At 45.3% G+C, this 13,734-nt stretch overlaps 1 protein-coding gene across 1 annotated transcript in view; it reads left to right on the plus strand.

Annotated features, from left to right (window-relative positions):
* Positions 1 to 13,734, plus strand: part of VIPAS39 (VPS33B interacting protein, apical-basolateral polarity regulator, spe-39 homolog) — a 375,619-nt gene that overhangs the window by 31,865 nt on the left and 330,020 nt on the right. The gene's annotated exons all lie outside the window — the stretch shown is intronic.

Here is a 13,734-nt window from a genome sequence, read left to right on the forward strand (position 1 = left end):
TTTGTAGAGGCAGAATAACCATTTTTCATGCAAGCTGGCCAGAGTCGAGCCTATGCAATGCACTTGTTGAAGGGGTTTTCAGTTTTCAGAGTACAGCTTTCAGGCCCTTCTTGAATTTTTTTGCTGGCCTTGTTATAGGCAGAAATCTGCGGCAACTGGCTCCCGAGAAGTGGGACTTGTGTGGTTAGTAGGTGTCTTACCACCTTTTCTCTGTCAGCCACATTATTTTGTCATGTCTGTAAGAACTTTGGCTGGTAGTATGGGACAGGTGGTCATGTAGTTAAATTGGACCCACCTTCCAATATCTGTGGGCGATGCAGCATGTCTTAAATTGGATTTTCTTTTCATTGGGGAGCCAGTGTGAGATTTTCCGGGCTGGGAAATGTGTTTGAAGGCATTAATTGTGAGGAAGATTCTTGCAACCCTGTTAAAGACTAGTTGTAGTTGTCTGGTGAGCTTTTTAGGTGTGCCCATATGAAGTGCATTGCGATATCAAGCTGGCTAAGGATGTAGCATGGATGGGCTGTAGCTTTTCAGGCCCCGGCTACCTTATTCTCCCACTTATTCTCTCCCACAACCAAAAAGAAAGGGCAATTGAAAACAGCACAACCCAAACTATAAATCCTAGCATACAGAGCCACCCCTGACCCCAAACACCTTCCTCTGGCCATAGACGCGTTCCTTGCAACATTTCTGCAACACATTTGGAACTGTGGAAGGCATCATGAAGTAGACACAAACAACTAAATAAAGTTTGGGCTATGTTTATTAAATTAAAAGGAGGGTTGGAAAAAAAGGCCTAACTTGCCCTATGCTAAGGTGGGATTTCCCTACCAAAAGGAAACTAAGGATAGTCTGTGTCAGGAAGTCCAAAGCAAATGTCTGTCTGTGTCCAAAACCTATACTTGCCCCCACATCTAATTGTATACAATGTGTAGGGATGTCAACATCAAAATAAGTAGTGTTCAAATAAAAGTTCTGAGCTTCTTCCAGCTCTTGGTTTGTAAAAGGGTTTCCCGTCCCCAAGTTCAAAATAGTTCACAATTCAAAGGGGTTTCCTTACCCAAGATTTCAAGTCTTCCAACTTTCCAAAACACGATTCCTTGGGACACTTCCCAGCTCCTCTGATTTGGCTACCTTTCACCAATTTCATGTAGTTCAGTTCCTTAATTTCAGATCACACAAGACTTCCTTGCTATTCAAACACAAGCTTCTTTGTGGGTGCTTTCATAGGTTTTTCCGTAGATGGTGTACTCGGTCTAGGTGCAGTTGTCGGACCACATGGTCCACCCATTAAACGTCACGCATCCGACACACCTTACTTGCTTCTTCACAAGCATGTTACCACTGCTTCAGCTTTACAGTGGTGCTTGATTCATTCTCATTTTGCATCCTCATGAAGCTTTATCATTCCTTGATTTGCCACCATTCACTTGTTGCACTTTCACATACTCTCCTGGCTGTTGCCAATGCTTGTTCACTCAAGTTACACAGTTCCTTATACTCTTATGGCTCTTGCCAATGCTTGTTTGCCAATGCTTGCTTTCTCAAATTACACAGTTCCTTATATTCTCATGGCTCCTGCCAGTGCTTGTTTGCCAATGGTTGCTTTCTCAAATACACAGTTCCTTATATTCTCATGGCTCTTGCCAGTGCTTATTTGCCAATGGTTGCTTTCTCAAATACACAGTTCCTTATATCAGGAAGTTTCACAAACTTGCGTTCAATAAGATAGGTATTCAAAAAGTGCTTGCTTTCATTCAATTCGGCATTCATTTAATGGGTTTTCATGCTCTCCTGCCGTTGCGGCATCCCCCTTTCCCGGTTGACTCACTGGTCGGAGCTTACGGTGTCTGAGCGAGGCCTCCAGCCATCACAAGCTCTTTCTCTTGTGCGGCGTCTCGCTGCGTCTCTCCAGCGGCTATCCGTGACTTCGCTCACACCACCAATGCTTCTGTCGGACCTCAGGCCTCACACTGCTGCTTCGCATGGTCACGCCGGTACCCTTTCTGCGGTCCGTCTGTGGCCTCCAGCTTCCTTCAGCCTTGCTTCCCGCTGCATACACTCTGCATCTTCCAGGGGGTCTCGAGCGCTTCGCTTGCCACAATGCCTTCCACAAGAGGTCTGCTCTCGTCCGGCAGTTCATAGACCTGCTTCTACAGCTGAATCCATTTTCGCTGTACTTTCAGCTTTTAAACCTCCCACCAGGTTGATTGGTCTAAAATGGACTAGACCACTCATTGCTGAATCGGGAGTCTTGCATTACTCTTGCTGTCCACCTCCTCATCCCAGTACATAAGTCTGTGTGTGTGTCAAGTCAATAAAGAGAGGATGTGTTTCTCTAGTTGGTCTCTTTCTCGTCCAGTACCAAACTGGTGTCTTTTGGGGAATGTTTTAGGGAAAGATAGGGAAAGGCATGACAATAGCCTATAAAGGCTTGTGGGACAGTGGACTCATTGTGAAAGGGGAATGGGGAATACCATGTCTCACCTAAGGGTGCCTCGCCCCCACTCCCCAAAGTCTCCTCCACCCAGTTGATTCACACTCGCATATCCACCCCCAGGGTCAGGATCCGATAGCGACGATCTTTCTCTGACCACCTCGGAGAAAGATATAATGGGGAAAGAAGTGAGGACTCCCATCAGATTCCTCACAGAACCAAAAGATATGTCCTGCCAAGGGTTAATTGTAAAGTTCCCAAAAGTGTCTGTTTGACTTCGGTTCTCCTCTAGTAATGCCATCTGGGATTCACAAATATGGGAAAGATCTAACATATTAACCATATCCCTCAGGAATTTGAATCGGGGGGGAAAAGTGGCAGCCCCTTTTTGGCACAGCACCTCCTCCCTCATATGTGGAAGAAGACCATTGGTGTATCCGTCCCTTTTCTAAGAAGGAACTTTAAAATGTATTTTCAGCTACACCAAGCTTCTGGCTCACCACACTATTATTAATATTTGCTTATGCAATCTTGTAATAAAGAGGGTCAGGATCAGGTAGCGGCTGCCGTCCCCTGGCCACATGGGGAGAGGTCACCGTCGGGAACTTCAGATTCGTCACAGAACACTGATAGTAAGAAGGACTGATGGGTTTCCCGATAACAAAATTAGCAAAACACCACAGGAGTGAAGCTGAAGGCTTCACTTCCCTGTGAAAAGTCAGGTCAGGTTAAATAACAAAAGCAAAAGTTTGGGGGTCCATAGAACTATGGAGAGAAAGTTGCTAAATGAGAAATCTTTCCTAACAGCGGCCAACAAGTTGGACAGCAAGGGGAAATTCTCAGCCCTTCAGCCTGAACTTACTGCATACAGGAGTTCCACTGGAAGAACTAATGTCCATGTAAACCACAGCAGACCTTTTCTGCCACAACCCCCAGAACAGGGAACATTCTCTAATCCCACTTCCCCCTCATTTCAAACCAAAATGACCAAACCCCCCAGTATCGGATGAAGATCAGTACTGTGACAAATTTGTGTCATGAATCCCTTAATCCCAGTATGTCAGAATGATCTGTATGTGTCTGTGTCGGGTAGGGGGACACACCATTTCCTGGTTAGTGGACCCTGGACCACAGAAGTCTGCCATTTTACTCTGCATGGTTGGGTTAAATCAAGACGTATTAGGGACTGTGATAAATCTAGTAAATGTGTCCCTTTTTGCCAGGGGGCAGCCAGCCCCTTTGAGGCTAAGGAGGTGAGCCCGCTAAGCAAGACCCCATGTAGGGGTCAGAGAAAGCAGGAGCTCACTGGGAGTGACTCCCCTCTGTGGGACAAGGACTCCCATCCCTTTAAGGAACGCCCTCCAAAGAATACAATCTCTACCTATATGGGAATAGAAGAAACTAATGTTACGTCTATATGGCCTGCAACCAATACTGACAGGACTTTTCTATTATTGGCTCAAGGTAATGCTGGAGACAGACGTACAGCAACACGCCCCTTTGATGCACGGGAGCGTGAATAAAGAGACAAAGAAAGTTGAATTGATGCGGGAGAATCCTACGCAGTGGCGAGCCTCTGGTGTACAGGCGTCCTGGAGGGGTGGAGCCATGCTACACTGGGGAGCAAGCGGTAGCATGGAAGCGAAGCACGGAAGAAGGGACACTGGGACGCTGGCGCCAAGAGAGGCGACACAGCCGAACGAGATACTAAGACAGGGGACCGATCTTACCTCGTAGTGCGACCACACTACAGCTGTGGTGGTGGGTTTGTGACCAGCAACGAAACAAGAAGAGGACAGCGGAACAAATCCTCTGTTCCGGGTATGAGAATCGAGGAGTCTGCCAATGCCAGGCAGTATTCAAAAAGGGGACGCTTACTGAGGCAATGCATCCAAACGAGAGATGGAGACAGGAGGACCGTCTTACCTGGTGGCGTGACCACGCAGCAGCTATGGTGGGTCTGGGATTCACAAGCCAGAAGAGAACAGGGGAATTAATCCTCTGTTCTGGATATGAAGGCCGAGGAGTCTGCCATGCCAGGGAGAGCTTTCGAGAAGCAGACGTTTATGGGCTGACAACGCAGAAAAGAGAGATGAACGGACACAACCCTGCAGGGGGTGGCGGTGCGCCCCACTGGAGCATATTCCGAGATAAGAAGCTACCAGGGTTACCCAGGGCAGAGGGAGACGAGCGGAACCCCACAAAGAGAAGAAAAGAGAGAAAGAGCGTTACGGGAGCCCTAGAAACCCGAGAGATTAATGTGTGCTAGAAATACTGAAGATAGCTCAACCCTTAAAGAATCAAGAAAGCCAAAGGGTCCTGGAGGGCCATAGAGAAATAAGAGACATTTGGGAAACCACAAAGAGCAGGGAACCTGGAGGGTTCCTGCAAGTGGTTCAAGATCTAAAACCAAGGAAGGGAAAGTGGCTATGGTGGTCGAAAGAGTAAGGAAATCATTCCTGCATGTAAAGGACTAGAGTCATTTAATTTAAGTAGAGACTTGCAGCTTTTCCTTAAGAGTTTGAAATCAGAACGCAAACACTTTTTGTTTTGAACTATTTGTGAAAATAAAACTGTCTACGGAGTGAGATCCCCATAACATTGGCCTGTGAAAGCCATTGCTCGGGATCATTTTTATGTTGATTTGAATATAGTGGTAGGGCTAGATAGCAGATAGTCTTAGGTACAGTTACTCACAGCTGCTCACGATTTTGTTGCAGCAGAGTGTAGATGTATTATGAGATAATCCCACCAGGAGTCCAGAGTCCCTGTTGGAAACAGGACTCTGTGCACACATGGGCTACACCCTTGGGAAACCATCACAGGGAATAAAACCTGAAGTTGATTAGGCAGTCCAATGAAGGTATGGTGGTTATTGTAGTCCAATGGTATGATTTTCATGAAGTCCAAAGGCTTCATATGAGTATGTCAGAACAAATAGATCTTTGTAGCTTTTGGAAGATCAGCAGGCGAGAATGTATAGCAAAAGGAAAAGGAATTGGGGAAGAACGGGGAGAATGAAGAAAAGTAGGAAGAGCGGTGCTTGGAGCCACGTGAAGGAGACAGAACAGAGCATAGCGGTTTAACCGCATGGAGCTTACAAGAGGCAGAGCTGAAAGGGCGGAACATTAAAGAAGCAACGCAGAGTCTTGAAACACTGCGCAAGCATGAGAAGGGCAGCACAGTGTCTTGGACCGCTGACCCCAGCTGAGACAGCCGTGTAGAAGAAAGACAGCTGAACAGAGAATTTAGCGAAATACCTGGAATGAGAGGACCGCGTAATAAGTAAATAATAAGGCACAACCGTCTCAAGGGAGAAATGGAATTACGTGATCATAAGTACAAGGAGCCCCAAGGGAATAGGCAACGTGGCAATGAACGATAGCCAAGTAGTGAGGATGTAGCAATGCATCATTCTAACCTGTGCCTCGGTTAAAATAGTTGTTGGGAAGAATGCCGGTGCCATTTTAGGAAATGCTAGAACGCTCATTGAAGATATGAATGGCATGTAGCAGTTGCCACCTTGGAGGAAGTACATAAGAAAGTGGATGGTACTTTCTCCATTTATTCCATTAGAAGCAAGTTACTTGTTTCCTAACAGATAGGTTACGGACTGAAGATTTCCTTTTTTTGTTTGAGTGACAATCGCCCTTCATTTACTTTATAGGTAGGTAAATCCTTTGTAGCAATAGGGACAAAGAGGCATTTTTCCTTGTTTTTAAAATAAAAACATTCAAATTGTCATCCCCGAGTCCTTTTCCTTCTTCTGGTTCACCACAGGACATAACTGTGTGAAAACTGATCTTCCCCACGTTCCTTACTTTAGCACAGTCTCTTGGATATTGTACTCTGGATGGTACTGGAGATATATTTCTGAACTTGTGCCTTGACTTCTACAAGACAGTACTTCTCCCCTTGCCTCAGGGCCTGTGTCAGTCTGAAGGTGCTATTACTCTAACTGCCAGTCACCCTCCCAGGCAAATGGTAATACCTTTCACACAGTTTTACAGGCAAGTATTTTTACCACCTCCTAGGTTTTTAGTCAAACCGTGTTATTGCAACTCTCCAGCCAATCACCATCCCCAGGGTCAGGGCCTGGTAGTTTGGCTGTTCTCATTTTCTGGTGTCCTACAATTCTCAAGTCAAAATACTGTGCAGCAAGCTCTTATGCTTGTGGCTTGTGTTCGAGATATACCTCTCAGCAAGCTCCACTTCTTAGGCAGCTTCTCTCATCTCTGTCTTCTGGCCAGTAGCCTGGTCTGTTTGCCTTACTGTAATAACATGATCATTTATATACTCCCATTGATTGCGCTGATTGCTCAATAATGTTTCTGATAGGTTATTGACGGTTTCCCCATCATGTGGTATTTTATCCCCCTTTCTATTGGCTTCTTGTAGGTTGTTTTCTCTGTTCTGGTTAACATTTCCCTTTGTGGCTGATTTGTTACCTCCCAGTTGGTAATCTTTGCTAATCGAGTGTCGCACTGTGCTGGCCAAGGACTCTCGAGGCTGGTTGGCCATTGAAAGGGTGCAGAAGTAAAAGCAGGACACAAAGGTGGCATGCTTGTTGGTCCACATCTTTATTTAACAGAAAGAAAAGTAGGAAGAACACTACCTGTCCCTATAACTAAGGGTTCCATGTCATTTCAATGCGGGATGAAGCAACGATGGGTTTTTCTCTGTGGATATTTCAACGAGAAAACTCATCTTTTATTTTTTATTTTATTTTTGGGGGGTCCACTCCAACCTCCAACCGCTTTAATTATTTAACTATTCCCGAACACCCACACCCCATCTATATATTTGTTTAACCCCCCCCTACAAAATTCTATGAGTTTTCACGTTGTAAAAAAAAAACTCAGCTTCATTTCAACCCACCCACGATGAAAGGACGTTGTACCATAATTTGCACGAAGTTGATGGAACGGACGAAGGGGACAGAACGGACGAAGGGGACGGAACGGACGCAAAGGATAGAGTGGGTGATGGAGTGGACAGAAGTGGATAGAACGGACGACGGAGTGGATAGAACGGACGACGGAGTGGATAGAACAGACGACGGAGTGGATATAGTAGATGGAATGGATGAAGCGGATGGAACGGATGAAGCAGATGGAACGGAGAAGCGGATGGAACGACTGCTATATACCTGTATCCCCATGTTACCGTATCCATCCTGTCGCTTTATTTACCTATGCCGCTATGTACGCCCCCTGTCCTGCTCTCGTGCCTGGCCGCAATTGCTTCACTTATAAACCACCATATCACACTACTATGCTTACTCTCTCCTATACACCATCATTCAACTAGAAGACAGCTATGCCATGATACATTCGGCCTAGCTGTTCTCATACTAACATGACCCCACAAACACTTCATCATCCTAATAAAACACAGCTAGCTGAGCACATTCTGACTAGCTTAGGCGTCGCCTCAGGCTTAACTCAGCCAGAATTCATTCTGAGGGTCCACCCTCCAGACTGAACACATCCAACTGATTTCCTCAGCACCACACCTACCGCTAAGAAGCAGCTACCATGCAACAACCACACCAGCTGCACACTTATCCGGTGTACACACACACCAATACAACACTCTCTCTCTGTACTGACTTGAACAGCGCTTCCTGAGGGCGTTCAACCTACCAGCGCTTTGAGGTCATACAAATGATACATAAGGCGCTATATGAATGCCAAGTAACATAACTAAGAGGGGTTTACCTGCCTCAAACAAAAGGATAACGTCCGAATGTTCGTCAAAAACAAATAGTCCACTGTCCTATGTCCCAAACCTATTTCCATCCCTTACACTCCAAAAAAGAAATCTACAAAGTAGGCTACACCCTGACACTAACAGGATGACTCCTGTGATAAATCCAATGGAGTCACAACTGATTCCCCGGCGGTAACCTCCTCCTATGTGGCCGGGAGGACGGAGAACGGGGTGGCAGCCGCTACCTGATCCTGGCCCTGAGTGCAGCTATGTAAGGGAGGATCACATGGGAGGAGACAAGCTCGGGGGAGATGTCATGGCTTCATTGGATGAGACATGGTATCCCAACAATGGACTCCTTTTCCCACAATCACCCAAATACTGGGACGAGGAAGAGGGCTCGTTCTAGTTGTTTTCAAAAAACACATATACGCGGTAGATTTAAAGACCGTTGGCAAAGTCATAGAGGGTTCTGTTTGGAAGAAGACATCTCATCCATCCGCGAGGCTTCTGAAGCCAGGCTGCATAAACCGGTGTAGCAGAGCCGAGTGGCTCAACAGCAAGGGAGTAAGGAAACGCTGCAAGGACAGGATGCGCTGCAGACACGCCAGGAGCCAGTGGAAAACACTTGGGCGTGCAGCAACCAAAGAAGGTCACGTTTTACCTCCTGGGGCGTGGATCGAAACAAGCAGGCTGAGGCGAGGCCACAGGAGACACCGAATTGAAGCGAGAGCAGACCACAGAGGAAAGCAGGTGGTACCCATTTCTTTTATTTTTTGTTGAAAATGTTATTTTAGTTTACAGTATTTACAAATAAAATATAAAAATACAATAATATGTTGAACACAAACTTCACAAATCCATTCCTATACTTATTTACAAATTCCCTCCCAACCACCCACCCCAGGATTCACATCATAGGTCATTAATCAGTACAGTGTGAGGAATTTACCCCAAATCAAAGCAAGTTTTTTATCTTTCCGAAATATCACTCTTTCCATCCTTGCCAAATTATGCATTTCATCCCTGCATATCTCAATAGTAACTGGGTTAGCCTTCTTCTAACCTCTAAGTATTATTTTTTCCCCACCATTGCGCCTCTAAAGATCCATTTTTTTACATGTAGACATATGCTCCAACATTACATCACTTCCAAGTATTAAGGTTTTAAAATCAAAGGCAATCTTTTCATTTAGAACATTTTCGCAAATTCAGCCATATTCGAACCAAAATCCCCTCACTCTGGTGCAGTTCCATAACATATGTTCCAATGTGCCAGTGTCATGGACGCAAGCTCAGCAATCAGAACTGTCAACCATACCTCTTTTTTCTAACCTTCCCGGTGTCCAATATACCCTGTTCATGATCGTAATTTGGGTGACCTATCAGTCAAACTCAAAGAACAAAGTCTGATGTTCGTACACATACATGACCAATGATCCTCATTAATGTCACTCCTAATCCTCCGACCCCATTCCTCTCTCAACAAATCATTGCTTTTATATTCTCTCACAATCAAGCCATATACACGACTTACCAATCCACACTCGCCCACCTTTTGGTTTTTGCTACAGCATTTCCACGTCAAGTCTCATTTCCAAGTCAGCCTCACCAATTGCTTTCCTGATTCTTCGATAATCAGCCATGCAGACATTTGAAATATTAAATTTGGACTGTAATTCTCTGGCATTCATCCATCTTCCATTTTCAAAAAGGTCCTCTAACCATTGCACACCGGCTAGAAACCACTCAGACCAAAACAAAGTCTTTCCCTCCAACTTAATACACGGATTCAACCAGACAGAGGCATTAGGATCTCTCAATGCATCAAATCCCAAATAGCTATTCAGACTTTTCCAGGAATTTTGCAGACTTTTAGCCAAGGGATCTTTTACACCACAGTTTCTCGGTATAGTCATCAATAAAGCCCTAGGTAATAGTGGACCATTATGACTGGTTTCAGCACACTCCCATTCATTAGGATTTGGTTTTATAAACTCAATCAAGGTTTGTGACATAAAGGCCAAATGATATGCGCTATAATTAGGTACCCCCAAGCCTCCCTTTTCTAAGGGCAGTTGTAATTTATTTATTTTTAGACTTGGTGGTTTTTGGTCCCATAATAAGTTTTGAGTGAGTCCATCTAATTCCAGACAATATTTCTTTTCAATGTCTTAACGGAATCATGCTTAGCACGTAATTTATTCTCGGTGTGGAGACCATTTTCAATGCATTTAACTTCCCCCATAGGGACAAGTGCAGCATGTTCCATCTCTCTATATCCATTTTGTATGTAGTGCAAATCATATTAATATTTTCTTTAATGAAGTCACTGATGCTCGGTAAAATCCACACTCCTAAGTATAGCAATTTTTCTGCATACCACTTTAAACTTTTACGCTTACCAATATAGGAGAGCTGGATTCAATACCAGATAGTCTTTGTTTTCCCACCTCCCTTGGCCTCAACTCCTTCCTCCCCCTTGGGCCCTCTCCTCACCTTAATATTGTAAAAGGTAGATTCTCCGTCCTGCTCCTCTTGGCAGAGGCGCGCAGATGTGGGGGGCGAGCAGCGACCAAGTTACTTCACTGGTGCAAGCCCCCCTGTGGGAATCCAGGCCTGCTGCGACTCCGTAGGTTTGCTGCTTTACAGTCTTTATATGTAGTTCTTATGTTCCTCTTAGTTCAAATAATAATGTCTTGCTTCTTTCCTTTTAGGTATGGAAAGGTATTTTGGTGTTGTCATGCAGTTTGAAGATGAGCATGGGCCGTAGGCGAAAGCGCAGTGTGCGCGATGCTGTCCAGTGAGTAATGCGTGATGCGCGGCGCTGTTTCGCTTTATATATTGCTAACCTGTGTCTTTTCTCTCCTTGCAGGTTGCGATGTTCCTCGCAGAGCACCGTAATGTTCCAGCAAAGATACTGACCAGGAGATGACTACCCAGGAAAGAATTGTGTGGCTTTCTTCATTCGGGAGGAAACGTGAGTAAACGCTTACTAATGCTGTCTTTCATTCTCCTCTTTCCAGGTTATGGTATTCCAGGATGCATGCGGTGCTGGATGATGGAGTTCGTACCTTCAGGTGAGTGGAAATGAAGTCGGTGATAGATTGAAGACAGAATACTGTTCCAGGTAAGTTTCGTAGTGTTCTTTTTCTCTCTCTGCAGGTCCTTGGTTTCAGGTAAGCTGGCATCAAAGAACTGGACACGGTGAGCGTAACGCTGCCCACAGCAGAATAACGCAGAGCATGTTCTGCTATTTGGATGCGGTTTAAATAGTCTCAGATAAAGTAGTCCAGGTAAAATAGTCCCAGGCCTGCCACACCCAAAGTAGTCCAGGTAAAGTAGCCCCAGGCCTGCCACACACAAAAGACTAGACCGCATAGCTCAGTTCCTTGTAACTGAGCTATGTGTGTGCCTCCATGTTGGCTGAACCCCCCAAGTTAAATAGTCCCAAGTAAATAGTCCCATTCTAATGTTGGTCTTCATGATGGGTATGAGCATGGTGCCAAAGGCTCTAGGAATGACTCTAAGAGAGTCTTGGATGAGGTTTTAAGACCTTTGACCTGGCCCTAACTGGAAGGCTGACTTGCCAGTGAGGGCCAGGGGCAAGGGTCATGACAAAAACCCCACTGCGTTACAAAATTCTTGTCGCAGAACGGCATCAAGGGCAGGACCTCTGATTTAGCCCAATTTATTTGATAGCCAGAGTATTGATTAAAGGCCGACAAAATATCCATAAGTATGGGCAATGAATGACTTAGATTCTTGAGAACTAATAACAAATCGTCGGCATATAACCATATTTTTTGTTGTAAACCCCAACAACTTACACCCTGAAGGCCCTCTTTCAATGGATTGTGTCCTCCCACGTATACCTCATCTTGTGATAATTCGTTATCTCCCGCTTCGCTGCTTTGGAAAAGAAATTTCTCGGTAGAGGGCGCTGTGCTCAAGGTCGTGGCGTCGATTGTCCCTCGACGGACTCCGTACTCTGTCGACGTCACCAATGGTATAAATAGCTCGAGCCGCGCCTATTGCTTCAGTTCTGTTTTTCCGATCGCTTCGCTATCGAGAACGACGCGCTTCTATTTTCTGTGACGAAAATGTCGTCATCATCAACTCCTTTGACACCCAAGACGGGGTTCAAGAAGTGTGTAGATTGTGGATCTAAAATGTCGATCACCGATCCCGACCGGATTTGTCTCTGGTGTCTCGGTTCCAGTCACTGAACCGACGACTGCGGGTCCTGTCAATCCATGACCGAGAAAGCCCTTCGTGAGAGGAGAGGTAAACTGTCGGTGGGGAGGGAAGCCTCTAAGAAGGCTATGTCAAAAAGACATAAGAAAGCGACTGATTCGAAGGAATCGGATCGCCATAGGCACTCAGAGATCTCGATCTAGGAGTAGATCGAGACACTCTTCGTCATCATATAAGAAAATGAAGAGGAGACATAGATCGCCCTCATCATCATCATCTTCTTCAGAGTCGACCGAAGAAATTCGATGTCCGACTTAATCGGATTCTCCCATTAAGTGGGAAGAATTCCGCAAAAAGATGATGGAGGTTTTCGAGAACGCAGCCCCGACCCCCTCGAAAGACCCTCGAACAAGCCATACCGCTAAAGTCGCTCCATTGGCCGACAAAGGGAAGTTCAAGACTACCATGGCAAAGACCGGTAGCGTCGAGGAACCTAAAAGAACTTGAGTCGACATAAAAACCGTCGAAGACTTCGTCGACGCCCTCGGCGTCGATTATTTCGACTCCAAAACCAAAAACATCCTCGACGCCAGTATTGAAGTCATCTTCGAAGTCTTCGAAGACCCCTTCAACAATTTCAAAGGATTTATCAATTCCTTCGACGCAGATAGTAGAGGAAGAAAGGAGATTCACTCCATTGCCCAGATCAGACCTTTTCAAGTTTATGTCAGCAATTTATGAAGAATCTGCTTCAGAAGAGGATGAAGTTACTCCTCTTGGAGTTTCTTATGGTACAAGATAAGTTCCTGAGGAACTTATTGATCAGGAATCTAGAATGAGAGACCTGAGTGATATTCTACATTCTGCCAGTAGAATTGACACATCCCCAGAATTAGAGTTCGCCAGAAATGATCCTGCAGAGCATGCAGATGCTGGGTATAGGGGTCTTATGACCACGGTAATTGAGTATATGGGTTGGGGTAATACTTCACCCATTTTTGAACAAGATGACATGACGGATATAATCGTGAAGGGACCTCAGAAAGATCCTGTTCTCGCTTTCCACAAGGCCCTTCAAAGGACTGTGGAGAAAAACTGGGAGAAACCAGAGAGTATTGCTGCTGCAGATAGCACTTTTCCAAAAAAATATAGACCAGCTGGAACGGATCCTGAATATTTGAATAAACATCCGACTTCAGAGAGTTTAGTCATTCAGGCAGCATCCACTTCAAAACAAACTGCTTATCCAACTATCCCTCCAGATAGAGAGGATAAAAAAGTTGATGCCTGGGCACGTAAAGTTTTCACGTCAGGCAGTATGGCACTTAAGTCGGCAAATGTCACCTGTACCCTAGCCAGGTTTACCCATACCCTATGGGACTGTA

Source organism: Ambystoma mexicanum, chromosome 14 (assembly GCF_040938575.1).
Source record: "Ambystoma mexicanum isolate Mex_15411 chromosome 14, UKY_AmexF1_1, whole genome shotgun sequence".
In the NCBI taxonomy this organism is placed as follows: domain Eukaryota; kingdom Metazoa; phylum Chordata; class Amphibia; order Caudata; family Ambystomatidae; genus Ambystoma; species Ambystoma mexicanum.